At 37.9% G+C, this 24351-nt stretch overlaps 2 protein-coding genes and 1 pseudogene across 6 annotated transcripts in view; 2 read left to right on the top strand and 1 right to left on the bottom strand.

The window, feature by feature from the left end:
- Positions 1–2603, bottom strand: part of COL28A1 (collagen type XXVIII alpha 1 chain) — a 175576-nt gene extending 172973 nt beyond the window's left edge. For 3 of the 4 annotated variants that reach the window (XM_079151795.1, XM_079151794.1, XM_079151793.1), the window contains exon 1: positions 2419–2603. The gene's annotated coding sequence lies outside the window, so the exon portion shown is untranslated. The remainder of the gene's footprint in view (positions 1–2418) is intronic. The other variant, XM_079151796.1, reaches the window with a different exon arrangement.
- Positions 2604–4103: 1500 nt separating this feature from the next.
- MIOS (meiosis regulator for oocyte development) overlaps positions 4104–24351 on the top strand; it is an 86206-nt gene continuing 65958 nt past the window's right edge. Inside the window, exon 1 of the mRNA XM_079151803.1 lies at positions 4104–4241. The gene's annotated coding sequence lies outside the window, so the exon portion shown is untranslated. The remainder of the gene's footprint in view (positions 4242–24351) is intronic.
- On the top strand, positions 10342–14852 carry LOC306667634 (zinc finger and SCAN domain-containing protein 4-like; annotated as a pseudogene). Its single transcript has 3 exons — positions 10342–10612; positions 11751–12008; positions 14845–14852. The product of its transcript is annotated as a zinc finger and SCAN domain-containing protein 4-like (transcript).

The raw sequence follows: 24351 nt of genomic DNA, 5'->3' as shown, positions 1-24351 counted from the left end.
CCAAACTGGAGCTGCATATCCAATGAGTGCATATACAATCAAAAGAGTGTGAGAGCAAAAACAACAGATTTGTTTAAAAGCCTCCAAGGTTAGCTGGAAGAACTAGAGTTAGCTGGAAGAACGAATGAACTGAAATAGGCTTGCAGTTAGGAAGTATCCCTCTCTGAACAGCCCTCTGAAACCATTTTTCTGGATAGATTAACAAAGAAAAATTCTAATTCTGTTGTTCAGTCATTTTATTAGTCAAAATGCCCAACTACACATCAAATGACTTTTTTAGCTGCAGAATTCAAGAAAAGGCTGATGTGTTGCTAGCTCAGTATACCCAAGAGTACAGGAACAAGAAAGCTTATTTTGAATGAATATTCAACATGGTTTTGAAATGTTTGCCTGCTTAAACTATATTGACTTCAGAAGTTCTGGAAAAGGAATCACATTTTCCTTCTTTGGCATCTTGCCTTCAAGGAATGTAAACTGGGAAATCATGAGCATGATATTTCCAGGCTCTGAATAGAGGGTGGTAATATACACAGTGGTAATGAGGAGTGAGACAGGACACTGATTTCTTTCATAACTGCCAGATGGACAAACCCCAGAGAAGCAAAGCTGTTGGGTTGAAGATAGAGCAGTGGATGGCTCCATGCCATCATCTGCTCCTCACATAACATTGTCCAGCCGGAAGGTTATTAGGAGAACCTTGCTCCCATATGACCTTATCCCTGCTAGCAGGTGCATCAAGTGTAATTGGCTAAATACCAACTGATATTCACACACGTATGTGGAGATATGAAGAAAGCTGGGCATTTGGAAAAAATAAAAATAAAAACAAGAAGTGTGCTAAGGAAATAGAACACACAAAGGATAGTCCTCCTCAAGGGATCCTCTGACTAATCAATGAGAAGAATACAACTCAGCATCTACAACTTAGATTCTGAAGATGAGTTTAAATGTAAGACTGCATAGATAAACACAACTGCTTTTGCATTTTCAGAGGGGTAAAGGAATAACATTATGTGTCTTGTGTCAGGTATGATTTTTCTCTTTGATTGAGCCCATACCATAAGGAACATCTCAGAAGTTCTGAAAATAAGAGACTGAGAACTGAAAACAGAGATTTTATAAGCTATGTGATCAAGCAATACTTCAAAGACCAAAAGAATGAGATTCCTATGCATGATTCTAAAAAGAAAAGTCTTCTCATTCACAGGGCTCAATTAGAACTTTGGAAATACTGACTTTAACTCAAGACTTATTTTTTCCCCAAAATAAGCACATTATTATACAGTTTTCTTGTCATATAATTATGAATGCATAATTCATAACCTGAACCCCTGTATATATGATATTCACAAATTATTCAATAGCAATAATCACATATTTTATTATTATTTGCTCTGACAGTTTTCATCCAGCCCTCCCAAACCATAGTTTTCCAGTTTCTCTTCATTTCCCTACAGTACAAGGTACACTCTCTTCTACCTTTCTACTTTTCTTTCTCTAATTTTTTAATTTTACTGCCTTCCTGAATTCTCTTTCTTCCTTATTAGTTTGGTTTTGTGAAACTCCTCTCACATCTAATCTCTTTTACTGTTTTTTTTTTTGCCTCTTTTTTTAAATGTTAATGACCCTTTCTTTTATTCATTTATTTATATGTGGTGCTGAGAGTTGAACCCAGTGTCTCACACATGCTAGGCAAGAGCTCTACCACTGAGCCACAACCCCAGTCCCTCCTTTTTTAAAATTTTTTTATAATTCTCACCTTTCTTTTAGATGACATGTATAAGCAAAATAGGTTTCAGGAATGGAAAATGTCATTACTTAAATGAAAGAAATGTAAATCTGTATGTTTATTATAGATTACATGGATAAATGCATAAACAAGGATGATCTTTAGCCATGCTGTATTTTTGCTTTTTGCCCAGAATTATTTCATATAAATAGTGGAATCAATAAATCACAGAGACTTTATATTTTATAATGTTTCAGAAACAAAATTATCTTTCAGTAGTGTTTACTGATTTTATTCACAGTGTTTGCCTCTCATTGATTTCTGCATGAAGATAAAATGATTGCATAAGTCCTTGTTCTAATTGCTAAACTAGCTCATTGGATACTTACAGAAAGTATTCTATAATTAATCCTGAATTATAGAATCTTTGTTCCAAAAAAAATTAACATTATTTTAATGCAATTTAGTAGTCTGTAAATTAAAAATACATTTCAAAATAGACTTTAAAATAAAGTTTACACTTATGCATTTTAACAATTAGTTATATTTATCTAATAATTTATTTCAAGTAATAGCAGAAGATACAAAGTTTTGACAAGCTTTCTTCATATAATATGAAACCATTTAATCTTCCACAGTTCCTACATAGTCCTATCTGAGTTAAGTGATTAAAACAAAGTATGTCTTACCTTATAGAGTTCAAATGAAAATTAAAGACTGTGTCGAATGCCCACAGCAAGGACTATTGTTAGGGATGGAGTTAGCTTATTTGATACTGTTCTGTTCTGTGGGAAATAAAAAATTGTCTTTTCTTTTGGATCTTTTGTAATATTTAATCACATTTATTAAACTCAGTTAAATCAAGAGTGGTCAGGCATTTGGCCAGGGTGCAAAGTCTGGGTGGGATCAGTAAGCAAGTTAAAGGAACAGTGTCCTTTCAGAATAAATCTGTTTTCCAGACTATTGTAAAAACAACCCAAGCAAATTTTCTACATTTCAGGCATTTATTGACAGTCTTTTTTTTTCTCTTGCTCTGCCTTCTCTTTTCACTCTTTTTTCTTTTTCTTTTCTTTTTTATTTTTATTTATTTATTTATTGGTTTCAGATATGCTGTGTGAGATATTGGTTGTAAATGATCTCTGAAAGTATATAAATGACACCAGCCTCAAGTTAAAAATAGGTTTTTTAAGAGAGGTCACATATTGATAATTATGGAAGTTGGATGATGAGTATATAGAGGTTCATTATTCTAATCTTTTTTACTTCTGTGACTTTTGAAATTTTTCATAATAAAAGTAGGTATAGTATATAGAGAAAGACTGGTCTGACTTTAGTCCTGATTCTGCCCCTAACTTTATTGAGTGTCTTAGTTTTCCACTTAGGAAATGAGCAATTTATTTATTAAGATCCTTTCAAACTATAAGAGAGGCAGTTTTGTAACTGAGATAAAGCCTAAATAAACACTCTATCTCCACTTTCTTTTAGTTGATTTTAAAAATCACTAATTTTGGAGGTCATGCAGCTGAGCAACATATTATTAGTCTCAGCCCAGTTGTGCTAGGGCTGTAGAGTAGGTTGCAATAAAGCCTAAGAAAGCACCCAGAAACAGCATGGGAAATGTGAATGCTTAGAAGAGATCAGAGAGTATTCTGAGAAGAGTTTGGTGACAATACGCTAAACAGGCAGCACCGCCACCCTCGAGGCGCTTCTACAAGCAGTTCCTTCTTTCCCTCACAACGTTTTGTCCAGCGGTGGCTGCTTAGACGAGTGACGCGTATCGTTTCCATAGTCTTCTCAGTCTGCTCCCATCTCCACCAAGAAAGGGCTTGGTTTTACACGTTAGGTTGCAGAAACAGTGACATTGTCAGCATAATCTTGCTTACTTTTCTTATTTGACCTGCATCCCAAGGAGCAACTGTTCTGGCATACATTCAAGAAAACAGCTTCCTATAAATAACACTAACTTGCCCTAGTTCCCAATGTGTATAGAGAAAGTCAGTGTCCTTCAGGATAATAGGTCTCTGGATTTTCCCCGTCCAGACTTTCTCTCATTCTTCCCTTCACTTGCTAGGTTTTTGGAATCAGAAAAGGGGCATTCAGGGACATGTTATTTTACTGTACCCCTTCTCTAGGGAGGATACAGTCTTCCACTAGCTTCTCTGTAGGTGACAACTCTGACTGAAGTCTCCTAACAGGCTAAAACTCTTCTGTAAATAGATTCGCATTGCACTATTTTGACCTGCAATAGTTGTCTTTCAATTATCTTCCCCAATTCTCCAGGGAATTGTTAGTTGTTGCTGCCTTACCCTGTCCTCTGACGAAAAATGCCTTTTGTGTACTAATGAATAACTGCAGTCTTAGCTCTTCCTGGAAAACTGAACTAAGAAGACAGTCACAGCAACTTTTCTTTAGCTTTACAGAACCCAGAACATCTGGCGACCTATAGATAACAGCAGCCCAAGCACCAGAAAAGCAGACCACCTGAAATTTGTTCCAGACTACCCTGGAATTTGTAAATACCCTGCTGCCCACCTAATAGGCTCAAAACTCCCTATATAAGCCTTACACCTGCAACCACTGAGCAAGACACTTTTAATCAGTGATGGCCTCCATCTTCTCTGGTTTGCTAGCTTTCCAAGCAAATTTTTTTCCTTACCCCAACAATTTGATCTTGAGTCACTGGCTTTTTCAAGTGGTGAAAACCAAACATAAGTTCATGATTGCAGGTCTCCATCCAGGAAAGCACATCACAGCAGTTGTTCCATTGTCTTTCTTCCTATTTTCTACCTTGTGGTTACAGAAGCACATCAGTGTTTGTCAGTGCCAAATGTACTCCCAGAAAGCCACCTTACCCCTGGACAACAGGCAGGGCAACTTCTCTATGGACTGCCTCTGAGATAGAGAATAGCATGATTATCAAAGTAAGCGATAGAAATGTTTGTTGTAATTGTTTAAAATCAGCTTTCTTAGGAAAGCATTTTCACATGTATGGATTTCCCTATTGTAATAATAATTGCCTCTGCTTCATGAGCATTTAGAGGTGTGAAGCACTGTGCTGAGCCTCTCACTCTCCTTGTTTAGTCCTCCACATGTACACATTTTGGAATGGAGTGGGGAACAGGGGTTAAGGAGCAGGTGGGTAGAGGGAAGAAAGCGCATGTGTTTATAAAAGGGCAACATGAGGGATCTTTGTGGTGAGAGACACAATCTGTATCTTGGCTATTGCTGTCAACACCCCAGTTCAAGTATTATACTGCAGTCCTGCAGGGTGATAACCACTGGGGGAGACTAGGAACAGAGTGTCTCTGCATTATTTTTACAATGGCTTGTGAATCTATAGTTATGTCAAAATTTAAAAAAATTTTAAATGAACGTGAAATAAGTGTTTTCAAAAGAAAAAAAATTGCTCATTTTTTAAGAATTCTTGTTTTGTTTGGCATTGTGGTACATGCTTGTAATTCCAGCAACTCAGGAGGCTGAGGTAGGGGGATCACAAGTTCAAGGCCAGTCTTGGCAATTTAGCGAGATCATCAGCAACTTAATGAAAACCCATTTCAAAAGAAAAAGAAAAAGGACTAAGGATGTACTTCAGTGGTAAAGCATTCCAACTCCTGGGTTCAATCCCCAGTAACAAAAAAAATAAAAAATAAAAAAAATAAAGTCATATTTTGCAGACATTGAGAGAGAGAAGAGTTCAATAACTTTCCCACTGTCATACTAAAGCTAGAAAATGTCAGAATGAAACTTTAATTCAGGCCAACCTGACCCTGAGGTTCACTTACAATAACTACTTTATCACGATCAGTACTGAAGCTTTTGAGGAACTGCAGAAGTTTCTTGGAGCCTTAAGTAACAATGTAAGTTCCCAGGGAACAGCCATGTATTTACCGGCTACCTGTGATTGTTAGCCTTGTTTTTCACTTTCATGAGGCATGATTCAAGGCATAGGAAGTGGTATTTGTTTTCAGGTCAACTCTCTTATTCTTGGGGTTAATTTGCAACATTCAGAACAATAATGCCTCTAAAAAGCAAACCAGTAATTCACAGAGGGAAGAAATGGATTAAAGTCTTCCTGCTTTGGAGCTTTCTTATTGAAGTGGGTGAGAGGTTAGAATTCTGTTTACCATTTCCTCCAATCCAACAACATCAAATAGGATAACCCAAACCCAAAGCCTATCAATCAGCACTGGGTAGATGACTCCAAAGAAAATCTTGAGTTTGGTCAATTTATATAAATCTATCGACTTTATACCCAGAAAAACAATGTGCCTTAGCTAAAGACTGTAACCTTAATCCCAGCTAATGGTCTTGAATTAGTACATAATCAGACATATAGCAGGTCAAATAACACAGTGTGAATAATTGTGTGGACTGGGAAAAAGCAACCTGAAGCCCATACCCTTCCAAGAGTTGTTCTGTAGTCTTTACAGAAAAAAGCACACTATTTTTTATTATTGCTACTATATATGGCCTAGAGTAAGCACTTAATAAATATTTGTTGAATGAAGTTTTTAGAAGTGATATTTTAGTGTTCATTAATCACCTAAGGACTATGATACCACAGATTGCTCTCTGTCAAAGCACTACTAGTTTGAAAATCTCTTTTCAATTTTTTTAAAATTTTCTTCAAATACTCTACCACAGCAGAATCTATATGACTTCATTTGTTTTGGCATTAGTGCCAAAAATCCCCATTTCAATAGTGATGATATTTTGGGATCCTAGGATCATTAAAAAGAAATCAAAGACTGTTATTGAAGGACCTCCAAAAAGGAGACCCCGACTGTATCCCTCCGACCGACGGCAACCCCAATCAACCGCAGGAGGCGTCACTTGATGCAAACCGCAAGAGGTGTTTATTCCAGCGCTCTGGGACCCGACTCGTGACTCACGCAGGAGTGCAAGGGTCGAGTCCCTAGCAGAAAATCTTACAGGTTTATAAAGGCAGAAAACCACACATCGGGAGGGGTCGCACATGAAAGGGAGAAAAAGGAAAAAAAAAGAAAAATGGGGGAACAAAGCTGCCGGGAAATTCCAAAGGGGGTCTGAGTTGTCTGATAACATACAACATGTTTTACAATGTTTTACAACAGGGCTAGATTCTGGTCAATAGTTTCTGGTAATCCTACTGTTTGAGCACTATTTAGTTATCTGGCTCAATTTACTCTTTTACTCTCTGTTTGGGGCTATTTCCTGGAACAGCTTTAGGGGCTTTTTGCTCCCATCACTGGGAGGGTGACCTCAGGGAGTTAAGATAACCGGGAGGGTGACCTCAGGGAGTTAAGACAATGGGCGGGAGACCTTAGGGAGTTGACATAAAACAGCTAAAAAAAATGTTCATTCTTTAGAACAGCTTACAGCTTAAAAAATGTTCACTCTTTGAAACAGCTTAAAAAAAATGTTCATTCTTTCATTATGACTTACATATCTCAGAAAATTTTATCTGCATGAAGTCATAAACACACAGAAAAAAGGCTGGTCAAAAACAGCTGAAATGTATCAAAGTTAAGGGTACCCTCAATGAACAACCTTATTACCTACCCAATTTGGAGAATTTGCTGCTAGAAATTCCATAAAGGGTTTTGGTTTGTTTTATTTTTCCCCCCCAGTATAAAATCTTGATATAGTAGAATTTCTAACACTTTCTCCAAAGCGCTAAAATTTCTGGAAATCATTATTTTCCTTGATCCCAAGAGTATAACTTGGACATTCTCTCATATCTTTCAGTATATTAGAAGAATATCAAAATGGTATTGGTCCCATTTAAAAGCAAAGGAAAATATTTGAAGCATTAAAAAGCAGTAAGAAGGGCCTGGGTCTGTGGTTCAGTGGTAGAGCATTTGCCTAGCATGTGTGAGACCCTGGGTTTGATCCTCAGTATCACATATAAATAAATAAACAAAATAAAGGTCCAACAATAACTAAAAAAAATTTTTAAAAGAACCAACTCTTTTAAAAAAAAAAAAAAAAAGACCATAAGGAAATAAAATGATCCTTGATAATAAACTTTAGGAAATGTGGCTTTGGTTAAAACTGAAACAGTGGGACTCCAGGGCCCTTACTCCTCACCAGATTCTGATTGAGTTGACCCTTCTACATATCCTGTATTCCACATTGCTGTTATTCTTATTTTATAAATTATTTTTAGAATAACTTTAGGTTTTACAAAAATAGTCACTGTTTTATTGTTTACATTGTTTACTCCCTAATACATCTTGCTTCTTGCTTCATTATTTGTCATTTGGTCCCCAACTTGAAAAATAGTGTCACACATGCAACACACATTTGTCTCCTAGACCAAAGTTCCCATTGTGTTAACCTTATGACTACAAAAATATTCCTTTCTCTAAAATATTCCTCTGATACTGATATTTCCTCTTTCCATATTATTTATTCCTAAGAGCAATTATTTACACACACACACACACACACACACACACACACACGCAAAATCAGTTTTCTCACTGGGATAAATTTACAATTTTCCTTTCTAATAAACATCAGAAAGTAGATTGGTCTAGTTATATCAAAGGATTAAAGGTTCAATTTTTTTTCTTTAATTGTTCCCATCACTCAGTAGGTAGAACAGCCTTAGCTTTTTTCCATGTGAGACCCAACAAAAGAGAAAGATCAGATCTATCGCACCATTATTAATCCTGGCTTTTAATGGAGAAAATACTACTTTTCTTGTACTTGGAACAAACAATAGCATTGAATCTTAAAACCAAATATAGAGATGATGTTTATTTAATCTTTCCATTTCACACTTAATAAAATAGAGGACAGGAGTTTGACCCAAAGGTCAAACCATGAACGAGTGTGGAAATGAAGTTTAGACCTTTGTGCATCAACCGGCATCTTTCCTATTCCCTAAATACTGAGGGAGGTTGGTAGGGTTTTTTTTATCATTCAGTCTAATGTCAGAGTAGGAGAAAAAGGAGGCTGTATGGCCTACAATGTATGTTCGGAAAATCAGGGTTAACTTCAGTGACAGATGACTCAGGAAAAAATTATCATATGCTAAATTCCAGCAAGTTATGGGTCTACCATCTCACTTTGTAAATCTTAATGTCTGGACCATCAAATGCAATGAACACCCATTCTTGGAAACTTGAATTAGCTAACAAACTATCTTTTAAAGATTTGGGCAGTTTTGTGTGAATTTTTACACCAATTCCCATGCCTGTGGTCCATATTATTGCCCCTGATCAAAATTCAGTCAGATACATAGATAAGTATCATCATTTGCATGAATAATAAGTTGCAGAAACCCACCACCAGCTTGAGTTTGTGGTTAGCATATTTGAGATTTAATAAGAATATCCAGCAAAAGGAAGTTTTCAAATAATTATCAAATTCATAAAACAAAAATGTTTTAATAACATTAAGTAACTTATTACACCATATTGTTAATGAAACCATTAACAATGCTGCTTTACACAACATTGTCCTTAATTAAGGTAATAAAGTCATCTTTTTAAAGTTACATCTAAATTATATAGTTCCTCCTATACAATAGTTTGTTTCTTTTGTCCTTTAAAATTCTGTACTAAGTGTAAGCCATTTATAGACAAAGTTTACAGCAAACTTGAGGTGAATTAATATTTGGGAATGTCAAAATGTTAAAACTTAATAATGTCAAACTCTATACCCAAAAATGTACTTACTATAATCATTATTCATTGTTTATACCCAGAACTATAGATTATGAAATTAACACGGTAATTTTATTTGCTATAAGTAAATTTAGTTCATTATACATTTTCTATTATGCTAGTTGACCAACTTCAGAAACGTCAAATACTAACATAAATTAGGACTAATGGGACAGGAGGGACTATTGTTTGAAAAAAAGATATTTGGGCACCACCTTGTGGAGTTTTGTAGAAAGACAGTGTAACAGTCTACTACCATCAACAGATCAAAATTATTAGTGGCCTATGATGATGACCAGCTGGAGTGTAAGTTAGTGTCAACAAATTTTCTAGATAGAGGAATGAGGGGATGGATCAAAACAATGGTAAAACTACTTTTATATACGATGAAGAAACTCTTTAAAGTAACATCTGATGAAATCAGAAATTCAGATCATCTCAGAGTGCAGCCCAAGGTTACCCCTATTTGAAGTTCAACTGAGAAGAGCATAATACCATTAAGCATCCACTAATTGTTGAAACAGATCCTCAGAGACACAAGCCAGTTGAGACTACATTGCCAAAGTTGAGTCTTTCTGAGAACTTTTGCAAAGAATGGTTTTAGATCTCAGAAACTGATCTGAGTGTAAAACATCACAGAATGATCTTGAATTGGAAAATACAAAATTTATGTCAATTGCAGTGGTGCATGCCTGTAATCTCAGCGACTTAGGAGGTTGAGGCAGGAGATATCAAGTTCAAAGCCAGCCTTAGCAACATAGCGAGGCCCTAAGCAACTTGGTGAGACCCTGTCTCTAAATAAAAAATAAAAAAGAGCTGGGGATATGGTTCAGTGGTTAAGCAGCGCTCCTGGGTTCAATCCCCAGTACCAAAAAAAAAAAAAAAAAAAAAAAAAAAGAAAATACAAAATTTACACCAGCCTAAGGATCTGCTATCCAGAAAGGAGAGATCATCTCTATGTGTTCAAGCTCTCAGCTCAATTTACTTAAATACAGCAGTAACTCAGAGGCAAGGCATGAATTGCAAAGACTCCATAATGATTTTTCACTTGTGGCTGCAGCTAGAAAATTATAGCAAGGATGAAATTATTTCATAATTGGTCCTGGAGCAGTTTATGACTAATGGAAACTGCAGGGACAAATCCATTTTGAAAGGGAAATGGGAATCAAGTGGCAGAAACCTGGAAAAATTAAGGGAAGACCTGACTGATGATTACGTGAAACCACCTGTCTTAGTCCAACACTAGAGAATCTAGAGGTAATTCCAGGCTCCTCGAGATACTCCCTTGAAGATAAGACAAGGAAATGAGGATAAAGAAGATGGATACAACAATTCCTGGGAAAATACTCAAGTAAGTGACAGCATCGCTACTCAAGGAACTCAAATATCTTCTCTATTCATTATTCAGGAAGAGAACTGCCCTAGGTCTGAAGAGGAAGAAGTTTCTTGTGAGAACCCACACAACTTCAGAAGAGCAAGGGTAGGGGCCTCTAAGTCTCAGGAAGGGCCCCTAAAGGGCCCTTCTCATCAAAATGTCCCTTTGAAGATGCAAACAGGGTTTCTTCCCAGGCCAGACCAGTACTCCTTTGAGTCTGTCCTTACCCACAAGAGCAATAAGGGAAACTCCACATGTGAGTGACCTCCCCCCCAAAAAAATCCATGGAACCTCTAAATCATGGAAATGTGGGGAATATCCCAAGATCTTTAGGTATCCCTATTACTTTTTATCCCACTAAAGAAGACAGCGGACTGAGAGGCCATTTGTTTGTGTTGAGTGTCAAAAACACTTTTGTGAATGAATCATTGCTTTGAACTGATGCCTAGACAGAGGTGACACTGCTCCTAGGAATTTCTCAGTGGGAAGTCACTGATAGAAAACTGCCCAGTTGATGGTCACCCCTGTTAAGAGGGAAAACTCTGTGCCCGCCACAGAATTCTTTAATTCGTAGCTTTGGTTCAAATGCCAGCTCCCAGAGATAGAGGATTCTGAGCATAGCAATATAACTACAGTATTTCACCAGTGCTGTAAACTTCAGGCCTACCCACTTGGTAGAAAGTTTGAACAATGCTTGGGTGCCACAGGAAGCCCCAAACATTACAACAGTGAAATAGCTACAAGATTGTTTCTAGCCCTGTAACTTTCTAGTGCACAAAGAACAATGTCTCTCTAGTCCTTAACTTCTGGATTATGAAACCCTATATAAATAAACTTGCTGGGTAAGCACTTCAGTCACCGTTTCTCCATCAGGGTGCAGTGTTCCACCTGATCCCAGCTTCCTCTCAATATCTGTGTTTTTCTTAATCCCCCATTGCCCCATGCCAGTTCCACCAGTTCAGTCATGCAAGTCACAGCACACCTCTTCTAGGCATCAGATCTACATGTGCATCAGATGATTCACACAAAGGAGAACAATTTCACATGCAGCATATGTGAAAAGTCCTTTATCCACAAAACCAAGCTGAGGGTCTGTGGGAGAATTCACGCAGGAGAGAAGCTCACACATGCTCCCTTTGCCAGAGAAGCTACTACCAATCACCAATATACCACCATCACCTGAGGATTCACCAGAAAATTAGACTCAAAAGTGTTCCCTCCACACCAGCTTCCTCAACTCTGCCCCTATGTAATTTATATAAATATATGTGTGTTTGTGTGTGTGTGTGCGTGTGTGTGTGTGTGTGTGTGTGTGTGTGTGTGTGTGTGTTTCCATAGTATTTATCCATTGGGAATATACCATGTTCTTTCCCAAGTATATTTTCTCTAATGTATCCCACCATGAAAATGTAAGGTTAAAGAGGGATGGAGTTTGTCAATTTTGTTCACTAAAGTATTCAAGTCCTAGAAAAGCTGCTGATATTTCAAGTTCATTAAATAACTATTGAATAAGCCAAAGAAAGAAAAAAATCCAAAATTCACTTAATTCCTTCTATTCATGAAGTGTGGATTGAAAACAAACATAATACACAGTTGCATCAATCCAGAGGAAACAATAGGCAAGTAAATAGGCAATGACAAATTTTACCTAAAGTTTTAAAAATTGAATATACTTATGGGGTATAGTGTGATAATTCAATACATGTATATAATGCACAATGATCAAATAGCTAGCTTGTGTCCTTAAGTCTTATCATTTACTTCAGAAAATTTTTGAAAAGTAAGCAAATTCTAATTCTTCTTTTTTTTTTCTTTTTTTAATTTATTTTTATTGTAAACAAGTGGGATACATGTTTCTGTTTGTACATGAAGTAAAGGCATTCCATTTGTGTAATCATAAATTTACATAGGGTAATGGTGTTTGATTCATTCTGTTATTTTTTCCTTCCCCCCACCCCTCCCACCCTCTTTTCCCTCTATGCAGTCCCTCCTTCCTCCATTCTTGCCCCCCTCTCACCCCCCATTATATGTCATCATCTGCTTATCAGTGAGATCATTCGTCCTTTGGTTTTTTGAGATTGGCTTTTCTCACTTAGCATGATATTCTCCAATTTCATCCATTAGCCTGCTAATGCCATAATTTTACTATTCTTTATAGCTGAGTAATATTCCATTGTATATATATACCACAGTTTCTTTATCCATTCATCAATTGAAGGACATCAAGGTTGGTTCCACAATCTGGCTATTGTGAATTGAGCAGCTATGAACATTGATATGGCTGTATATCTGTAGTATGCTGATTTTAAGTCCTCTGGATATAGGCCAAGGAGTGGGATAGCTGGGCCAAATGGTGGTTCCATTCCAAGCTTTCTGAGGAAACTCCACACTGCTTTTGAGTGGCTGCACTAATTTGCAGCCCCACCAGCAATGCATGAGTGTACCTTTTTCCCCACATCCTCTCCAACACCTATTGTTGCTTATATTCTTGATAATCACCATTCTAATTGGGGCAAGATTGAATCTTAGTGTAGTTTTGATTTGCATTTCTCTTATTACTAGAGATGTTGAACATTTTTTTGTATATCTGTTGATTGCTTGTAGATCTTCTTCTGTGAAGTGTCTGTTCATTTCCTTAGCCCATTTGTTGATTGGATTATTTGTATTCTTGGTGTAGAGTTTTTTGAGTTCGTTGTATATTCTGGAAATTAGAGCTTTATCTGAAGTATGAGTGGCAAAGATATTCTCCCACTCTGTAGGTTCTCTTTTCCCATTGCTTATATTTTCCTTTGCTGAGAGAAAGCTATTTAGTTTGAATCTATCCCAGTGGTTGATTCTTGTTTTTATTTCTTGTGCGATTGGAGTCCTGTTAAGGAAATCTGGTCCTAAGCCGACATGTTGAAGATTTGGACCTACTTTTTCTTCTATAATCTGCAGGGTCTCTGGTCTGATTCCGAGGTCCTTGATCCATTTTGAGTTGAGTTTTGTGCAGGGGGAGAGATAGGGGTTTAATTTCATTCTGTTGCATATGGATTTCCAGTTTTCCCAGCACCATTTGTTGAAGAGGCTATCTTTTCTCCATTGCATATTGTTGGCGCCTTTGTCTAATATGAGAAAATTGTATTTATTTGGGTTTGTGCCCATGTCCTCTATTCTGTACCATTGATCTACCTGTCTATTTTGGTGCCAATACCATGCTGTTTTTGTTACTATTGCTTTGTAGTATAGTTGAAGTTCTGGTATTGCAATACCCCATTTCATTCTACCTCCTAAGGATTGCTTTAGCTATTCTGGGTTTCTTATTCTTCCAGATGAATTTCATGATTGCTTGCTCTATTTCTGTAAGGTATATCATTGGGATTATAATTGGAATTGCATTGAATCTGTATAGCACTTTTGGTAGTATGGCCATTTTGAAAATATTACTTCTGCCTATCCAAGAACATGGGAGATCTTTCCGTCTTCTAAGCTCTTCCTCAATTTCTTTCTTCAATGTTTTGAAGTTTTCATTGTAGAGATCTTTTACCTCTGGTTAGATGGATGCCCAAGTATTTTTTTTTTTTTTGAGGCTATTGCAAATGGAGTTGTTTCTTCATTTCCCTTTCAGCTGTTTCGTCACTTGTGTATAAAAATGCTTTAGATTTATGCTTGTTGATTTTATAGCCTGCTATTTTGCTGAATTCATTGATGAGGTCTAGAAGTTTTCTGGAGGTTTTTGGATCCTCTAAATATAGAATCATGTCATCAGCAAATAGTGACAGCTTAAGTTCCTCTTTTCCTATTTGTATCCTTTTAATTTCCTTGGTCTGCCTAATTGCTCTGGCTAGAGTTTTGAGGACAATGTTGAATAGAAGTGGTGAAAGAGGACATCCCTGTCTTGTTCCCATTTTTAAAGGGAATGGTTTCAGTTTTTCCCCATTAAGAATGATGTTGGCCATGGGCTTAGCATAAATAGCCTTTACAATGTTCAGGTATGTTCCTACTATCCCTATTTTTTCTAGTGTTTTGAGCATGAAGGGGTGTTGTATATTGTCAAATGCTTTTTCTGCATCAATTGAAATAACCATATGATTCTTATCCTTAAGTCTATTGACATGATGGATTACGTGTATTGATTTACGATTGTTCAACCATCCTTGCATTCCAGGGATGAACCCCACTTGATCATGGTGTACAATTGTCTTAATATGTTTTTGGATAGAGTGTGCCAGTGTTTTATTAAGGATCTTTGCATCTATATTCATCAAGGATATTGGTCTAAAATTTTCTTTCCTTGATGTGTCTTTGCCTGGTTTGGGTATGAGGGTGGTATTAGCTTCACAGAATGAGTTTGGTAGGGTACCCTCCTTTTCTGTTTCCTGGAATACTTTGAGAAGTATTGGAATTAGTTCTTCTTTGAAGGTCTTATAGAACTTGGTTGAGAATCCATCTGGTCCTGGGCTTTTCTTGGATGGTAGGTTTTTAATGGCTTCTTCTATTTCATTGCTTGATATTGATCTGTTTAAATTGTGTATGTTCTCCTGGTTCAGTTTGGGAGGAGCATATATCTCTAGAAATTTGTCAATATCTTCAGTACTTTCTATTTTGTTGGAATACAGATTTTCAAAGTAGCTTCTCATTATGTTATGTATCTCAATGGTGTCTGTCGTGATATTTCCTTTTTCATCATGAATTTTAGTAATTTGAGTTTTCTCTTTCCTTCTCTTTGTTACTGTGGCTAAGGGTTTGTCTATTTTGTTTACTTTCTCAAAGAACCAACTTTTTGTTTTGTCAATTTTTTGAATTGTTTCTTTTGTTTCAATTTCATTGATTTCAGCTCTAATTTTAATTACTTCCTGTCTTCTACTACTTTTGCTGTTATTCTGTTCTTCTTTTTCTAGGGCTTTGAGCTGTAATGTTAGGTCATTTAGTTGTTGACTTTTCATTCTTTTCTAGAATGCGCTCCATGCAATGAATTTTCCTCTTAGTACCGCTTTCATAGTGTCCCAGAGATTTTGATATGTTGTATCGTCATTCTCATTGACCTCTAAGAATTTTTTTTATCTCCTCCCGGATGTTTTCTGTTATCCATGTTTCATTCAATAGCATATTATTTAGTCTCTAGGTGTTGGAGTAATTTCTGTTTATTGTTTTGTCACTGATTTCTATTCTCAGTCCATTATGATCTGATAGAACACAAGGCAAGGCAGTATCTCCATTTTTTTGCATTTCCTAAGGGCTGCTTTGTGGCATAACATATGGTCTATTTTCGAGAAGGTTCCATGTGCTGCTGAGAAGAAAGCGAATCTGCTTGTTGATGGATGGAATATTCTATGTATGCCTATTAAGTCTAGGTCCTTGATTGTGTTATTGAGTTCTATGGTTTCTTTTGTTGGTTTTTGTTTGGAAGATCTATCTAGTGGTGACAGCAATGCATTAAAGTCACCCAGAATTATTGTGTTGTGGTCTATGTGATTCCTGAAATTGAGAAGGATTTGTTTGATGTACAGGGATGCACCATTGTTTGGGGCATAAATATTTACTATCGTTATGTCTTCCTGATTTATGGTTCCCTTAAGCAGTATGAAATGTCCTTCTTTATCCTTTCTGAATAATTTGGCTTGAAGTCCACTTTATCTGATATAAGGATGGAAACCCCTGCTTTTTTTACTGAGTCCATGTGCATGGTAGGTTTTCTCCCATCCTTTCACCTTTAGTCTGTGGATGTCTTTTTCTATGAGATGAGTTTCTTGCAGGCAGCATATTGTTGGGTCTTTCTTTTTAATCCATTCTGCCAGTCTATGTCTTTTGATTTATGAGTTTAGGCCATTAACAATCAGGGTTATTATTGAGATATGATTTGTATTCCCAGTCATTTGGGCTTATTTTTCATTTTTAACTTGGCTTGGTTTCTACTTTGAGTGCTTTTTCTTTAAGGTAGTTCCTCCCTTTGCTGATCTCCATTGTTGTTTTTTATTTCCTCCTCATGGAATATTTTGTTGAGAACATTCTGTAGTGCAGGCTTTCTATTTGTAAATTCTTTTAACTTTTGTTTATCATGGAAGGATTTTATTTCATCTTCAAGTCTGGAGGTGAGTTTTGCTGGGTATAGGATTCTTGGTTGGCAACCATGTTCTTTCAGAGCTTGAAATATGTTGTTCCAGGCCCTTCTAGCTTTTAGAGTCTGGGTTGAGAAGTCTGCTGCTATCTGTATTGGTTTCCCCCTATAAGTAATCTGATGCTTTTCTCTCGCTGCCTTCAAAATCCTATCTTTATTTTGAGTGTTAGGCATTTTCATTATAATGTGGCTTGGTGTGGATCTGTTGTGATTTTGTGCATTTGGTGTACTGTAAGCCTCTTGTATTTGATTTTCCATTTCATTCTTCAGGTTTGGGAAATTTTCTGATATTATTTCATGAACAGGTTGTTCATTCTTTGGCTTGTATCTCTGTGCCCTCCTCAATCCAAGAATTCTTAAATTTGATCCTTTCATGATGTCCCATAGTTCTTGGAGATTCTGTTCATGATTTCTTACCATCTTCTCTGTTTGGGCAACTTTATTTTCAAGATTGAATATTTTGTCTTCATCATCTGAGATTCTGTCTTCCAAGTGGTCTAGTCTTTTGGTGATACTTTCCATTCAGTTTTTTTATTTGGTTTATTGTTTTCTTCATTTCAAGGATTTCTGTTTCATTTTTTTTTTTTTTTTTTTTTTTAGAATTTCTATCTCTTTGTTGAAATGATCTTTTGCTTTCTGCAGTTGCTCTTTCAGCTTATTGGTATTATCATTCATTGCCTGCATTTGCTCTCTTATCTCATCCTTTGCTTCACAAATCATCTTAATCATGTATAATCTGAAGTCCTTTTCTGACATTTCTTCTAACATACTGTCATTGGATTCTATTACTATAGACTCTAGAATTGTTTGGATCATTTTCTTCCCTTGTTTTTTCATGTTGTTCATGTATCTTCCCCTCTAGCACTGCAGATCTGGGGTATTGCAGATTTCCCCCTATAGGCTTATTGTGGCCCTATAGGTTTCCAAAACCCTTTCTTTAAGGGGAGATCAATATTAGCAGTGCCCAAATCAGACACTATGCAATCCTAGACCAAATAGCCCCTATGGGGACAATAACAAAATTGTCATAATAAACAAAGTGAGTTCAAATATTATCTTCAGTAAAACAAACAGGTTCACAATAAGGTCTGCAGTTTCTAGTGGAGGACAAAGAGGATGCAGAGGGATGTAGAATGTGGCTCTTAATGGGATAAGAAAAGAATATACAGAAGTTCTAGAAAATAGAAAGTGTGAGAGTGTAATCAAAAGAAATTGGATGTTAGCATGCAAAAAAGGGAGAAAGAGACTCTGAGGGTACAGGTAAACAAAAGGAAAAGAGAGCAAGAAAAGTAAGAAATAAAAGCTTAAAAATTTTCAATAAGGACTAAAAAGAAAATCTACTATAACAGTCATATTGTAATCAAACCTCCCAGAGTTCAGTAGCTGATGCATGAGAGGTACCTGACAATGAGCTTCAAGCCTCCAGCAGGCGTCTCTGGATGAGATTTGCCCCACCTAAAGATCAGAGCTAAGGCTTCCAGATTATCCAAGATATGTGCTCTGGCTTCCAAATGTGTTGGCAAATGGGGAGCTGCAGCTCAGGGTGTGGATGTTGTCAACTGGAGGTCCTGGAGGCAGGGTGCGGTTGGTCAGGCAGGGGTCCTGGAGGTCAGGTGTGTTTGGTGTGGTTGCGGGATCCTGGAGGCCAGGTGTAATCAGTCAGTCTGGGGTCCCAGTGATAGTGCGCAGTCAGTTGGCCTGGGGGTCCTGGCAGCAGGGAGCAGTCAGTCGATGTGAGGGCCCCAGAGGCAGGGAGTGATCGGTCGGGCTGAGGGATTCTGAAGACGTGGCTCAGTCAGTCTGGCCAGGGGTCCTATGGGGCCTGGCTGTCGTCTCAAAATGGTGGCAGCCACGTGTAATCAAACCTGCAGGTACTGTAACAGTGAACTTTCAGGCAACAGCAGGCAGCTGGTGCTCCACTGGTGGTCGGCGATCAGTTTGCTGACTGTTGTCAGACGATTGGGAGATGAACCTCATGCAGTGGGTGATGGATAGGTATAAGGCAGGCGATGGACAGGCGAGAGGCAGGCAAATGGCGGATGATATGCGCCTGACAGTGAGCAATCTGCACTCAAAAAAGGCATTGATATGCTGGCAGATTGCAGGTGATCACAGTAGACAAATGGGGTAAACAGCAGGGGATTGATAAGCAGCAAAAACTGCCTCACCAAGAAACAGATATCCTCTGCTTGAAACTAGAGTTACGGGGTGACAAGGAATGCAGCCTCCCTCTAGTCCACCATCTTGGATCCAAATTCTAATTCTTGTTACTATACCATGCTGAAGTGTTTGGAAGTGAAGTATGCTGGTTTGCAACTTACTTTAGAATGCACCATAAAAAAGCCTGCACCTCCAATATCAAGAAAACTAGGAATGGAACCATCATTTGACCCAGTTATCCCACTCGACATAAACCCAAAGAAATTAAAATCAGCATAGTACAGTGATGCAGCCACATCAAGGTTTATAGCAGCTCAATTCACAACAGCCAAGTTATGGAACCAAGCTAGGTGCCCTTCAACAGATGAATGGATAAAGAATATGTGCTATATATACACAATGGAGTCTCACTCAGCCATAAAGAAGAATAAAATTATGCCATTTGCCAGTGAACAGATGAAGCTGGAGACTATATCTGATTCATTCTACAATTCTGCCTACCCCCGTGTCCCCTTCCTTCCCTTCACTCCTCTCTGCCTAGTCCAAAGTAGCCTCTATTCTTCCATAGCCCCTCCCTTATTGTGAATTAGCATCTGCATATCAGAGAAAACATTCAACCTTTGGTTTTTTTGGGTTGGCTTATTTCATTTGGCATGATATTCTCTAACTCCATCCATTTACCTGCAAATGCCATAATTTTATTCTTCTCTTAGGCTGAGTAATACTCCATTGTGTATATACACCACATATTCTTTATCCATTCATCTGTTGAAGTGTGCCTAGGATTGGTTCCATATTTTAGATATTATGAGTTGAGGTACTATAAATATTGATGTGGCTGTGTCACTGTACTATGCTGATTTTAAGTCCTTTGGTGTAAACTGAGGAGTAGGATAACTGGTTCAAACCATGATTTCATTTCTAGTTTTCTGAGGAATCTCCATACTGCTTTCCAGAGTGGCTGCACCAATTTTCGGTCCCACCTGTAATGTATGAGTGTACCTTTTTCTGCACATCCTCACCAACATTTATTGTTACTTGTATTCTTGATAGTTGCATTGATCTGCATTCTGTAATTTCTAGAGATGTTGAACACTTTTTCATATATTTGTTGATCGATTGTATTTCTTCTTCTGTGACGTGTCTGTTTAGTTCCATAGCCCCTTTATTGAGTGGGTTATTTTTATTTTATTTTATTTATTTATTTATTTATTTATTTATTTTTTGGTGTTAAGAATTTTGAGTTCTTTATATATCCTGGAGATTAATACTCTATCTGAGCTGTGTGTGGAAAAGATTTTTTTCCCATTCTCTAGGCTCTCTTTATGTTCTTGATTATTTCCTTTGCTGAGAAGAAACTTTTTTGTTTCAATGCATCCCATTTATCAATTCTTGATTTTACTTCTTGCACTTTAAGAGTCGGGTCTATTAGGTCCAGGGTCTCTATTCTGATACCTAAGTCTTTGATCCACTTTGAGTTGAGTTTTGTGCAGGGTGAGAGATAGGGGTTTAATTTCATTTTGTTACATATGGATTTCCAGTTTTCCCAGGACCATTTGTTGAAGAGTTTATTTTTTCTCTATTGTATGTTTTTGGCACCTTTATCTAGTATGAGATAACTATATTTATGTGGGTTTGTCTCTATGTCTTCTATTCTGTACCATTGGTCTACACGTCTGTTTTAGTGCCAATACCATGTTGTTTTTGTTACTATGACTCTGTAGTATAGTTTAAGGTCTGGTATTGTGATGCTTCCTGCTTCTCTCTTCTTTCTAAGAATTGCTTTGGCTATTCCGGTCCTCTTATTTTTTCCAAATGAATTTCATGATTGATTTTTCTAGTTCTATGAAGAATGTCATTGGAATTTTAATAGGAATTACACTAAATCTGTATAGCACTTTTGGTAGTATGACCATTTTAACTATATTAATTCTAACTATCGAGAACCATGGGAAATCTTTCCATCTTCTAAGATCTTCTTTAATTTCTTTCTTTAGCGTTTTGTAGTTTTCATTGTAGGGGTATTTCACCTTTTTTGTTAGATTGGTTCCCAAGTATTTTATTTTACTTTTTGAGGCTCTTGTGAATGGGTAAAAAAAAAAAAAAAAATTCAATTTTAAAAAGATAGAAAGAAGAATGAGTAGATGGATAGATATGTGATAGAGCAAATGTTAATGGTAAATTCAATGTCAATTTGGTGGGTAGTAAGTTTGCTGTATAATTCTGTCAACCTTTCTGTATTTCTAAAAATTTTCATAACAAAATGTTAGAAAAGAGAGAGAGGGGGAGAGAGATATGCAAAGGGGGTATTCTGCCCAGACTGTGACACAGAGGTTGTAAGTGCAAGAGTAGAGAATAAAAGGGGATTCCCCAACCATGGTATCCTATGCAAGGTTCCACATGAGCTGGCATCTTCCAAATTGTCCACCCTTTTGCTCTCTACTCCTTAGCCCACTTTTATATTTCTGTTTCTGAATCCCCAAATTCTATTTCCACCTCAGAGCCTTTGTTCTTACAGTTTTCTCTGCCCAGAAGACATCACCTGCAGCTCTTTGCATGGTAGGCTCCTTATCACTTATATCTCATGATCTCAAAGAGAACTTCCTTGACTATTGACATCCCCCCTACAATTATTTTTTAAACATATTTCCTCCTCTTGTGACCTAAAATAATTTTGTTTACTTCTTTATTTTTATATTCTCACACTATCGTGTAGCTTCTAAGAAAGAAGAATTTCATCAGTCTAATTCAAGGACTGGTAAATTTTTTCAGTTAAGGAATCGATCATCAAATAGCCTAAGCTTTATAAGTCATTTGGTCTCTATTTCAAGGACTCAACTCTACCATTGCAGCACAAATCAGCCCTAGACAAACAAATTAGCATGTTTGTATTCCAGTAAAACTTTATTTACAAAAACAGGCAGCAGCACAGATTTGGTCAAGGGACTACAGTTTGCTAATCCCTATTCTACATCATTGACACACATAATGTAGTTCAAAATTATTAATACATATTTGTAGCATAAATGAGTGAAAGTATATGGACTTCTATTAGGACCACCCAACCATTTCACTAGTCATCCCCAAACATTAGAAATCTCACCAAGGACATGGTTTAGGTTCTAGATTCCAGCTGGAATTTCATACTTCTTAATTGGATTTGTTGTCTCATCTTCTTTGCCCCAAGCCCTCCACAATCCATCCTGGACACAAAATATATCTGACACACAACTCTAATCCAGTCTCATTTAAAACATATTACTTTGGGAGATTCAAGATGGCGGACTAGAGGGTGGCTGCGTTTCACGTTGCTCCAGGACTCAGGACTCAAGAAGAGGAGATATAGAGAGACTTGGGACCAACTCAAAGCCTCCGGGTGAGTCTCTCCCGTTGGGGAGGCGTCCCGGATGGGGCGGTAGCCCCGAACGCAGGGAACTTTGTGAAGTAGATTTGTCCGATGAAGACACCCCTCCCCCCGCTGGAGCAGTGAACTGCGGACAACTGAGAGCATTGGAGAGGAGGCCGCTCAGCACAGCGCTTGGACTCGGAGCAACCCAGTGCAGGAGTGACTGCACCAGGGCTACGGGTGGCAGTTGGGATGAGGAGGTGCACAGTGAGTTCCTGGGACTCGGGACAAATGCACCAGATCTCTGGGTGACTGCCTGGAGGAGAAGGAGGTGCACGGTGGGTCACTCAGAGCGACCCCACGAAACACCAGGCGGCTGCCGGAGGAAGAGCGACTGTAAGGGGCTCCAGGTGGCTGCTCAGAGGAGGGGTCGCATAGCCAGGCGATTAGGTGCAGAGCAGGGTCCCAGGACCTAGGCGGCTTCTTGGTGGAAGAGCCGCACAGACAAACTGAGGGGCGGAGCAAAGGCTCCAGGACTGCAGGCAGCTTCTCTGAGGAGAGGCAGCCTAAGGAGACTCGTCTGCGAAGGGCGAGGCTTCCAGGACCAGGAGGTAGGTCCGGATCCCTGGGAACATTGCAGAGGAAGGCAGCCCAGCCCAGGCGGTAGTTGTGAATTGAACGGAACCTCTAGGAGGGGAACTGACCAGTGGGACCTCCCCACCAGGTGAGTCTTCCCTGCCAGGTGAGGTTCTCCCACAAGGACTGTAAAACCAGAGACACAGGCCCAAACTGGCCTTGCATCAGCCCACATCCTAGTTCCCCATTGGATGACCATTCGTCAGCAAGTGAAGGTACCTCTGCCCACTAGCAGGGAATATACCCCGCCGGAAGGCTACCACCCATAGAGAGGCAGCTTCCTTGTGGAACACCGCATTATCAACTTCCTCCAAGACTTCAGGCTTCTGAAGGCTAAGAGGGGATATACAGAAATCTTCAGGGATATTATAAGTCAATAGAGGAAATCTGCAATATCTCAGCAGTCCAGTGATACCTGAACAGTATGAGAAAACAAGGGAAGAAAATGTTCCAAACAAATCTAGATGTTACATCAATAAAATCCAATGACAGCATGGCAGAAGAAATGACAGAAAGGGAGTTCAGAATGTACATAATTAAAATGATCAGGGAAGCAAATGACGAGATGCAAGAGCAAATGCAGGCACTGAATGATCGCACCAATCGACAGTTAAAAGAGCAAATACAGGAAGCAAAAGATCATTTCAATAAAGAGTTAGAGATATTGAAAAAAAAAAACAAACAGAAATCCTTGAAATGAAGGAAACAATAAACCAAATTAAGAACTCCATAGAAAGCATAACCAATAGGATAGAACACCTGGAAGACAGAACCTCAGACATTGAAGACAAAATATTTAACCTTGAAAACAAAGTGGACCAAACAGAGAAGATGGTAAGAAATCATGAACAGAATCTCCAAGAACTATGGGATATCATAAAAAGGCCAAATTTAAGAATTATTGGGATTGAGGAAGGCTTAGAGAAACAGACCAAAGGAATGAACAATCTATTCAATGAAATAAAATATTACTTTGAAGACATTAGGCTACCTAGGACACTTTCAGCTCAGTGACAGATGTCCAACTCAAACTAGGTTAAGCCAAAGCAAATACATAAAAGTTATAGAATCTTGTTAAAATGCAGATTCTGATTGATAAAGACTGAAATGTGGCCTGAGATACATATGTATAAGGGTAATATCAGTACTGTTGATCCCAGGACAAGCAAAGCTTTGGATAATTGAATCCAGGCAGTAAACTAATTTGGTCAGCACTTTCTCCTTGTCCATCTCTCACATTTAGTCTAACTGCAAACAAGCTTCCTTCAAGTCAGGAGGCATGATCCACTGACATCCCCATTCATGTCATTCAAGTACTAGGACCATCCCATGAAAGATAAGAGATGGTTCGAT

The sequence above is a fragment of the Sciurus vulgaris genome, assembly GCF_902686455.1.
Source record: "Sciurus vulgaris genome assembly, chromosome: 8".
Taxonomy (NCBI): domain Eukaryota; kingdom Metazoa; phylum Chordata; class Mammalia; order Rodentia; family Sciuridae; genus Sciurus; species Sciurus vulgaris.
This window is presented reverse-complemented; position numbering and strand designations above follow the sequence as displayed.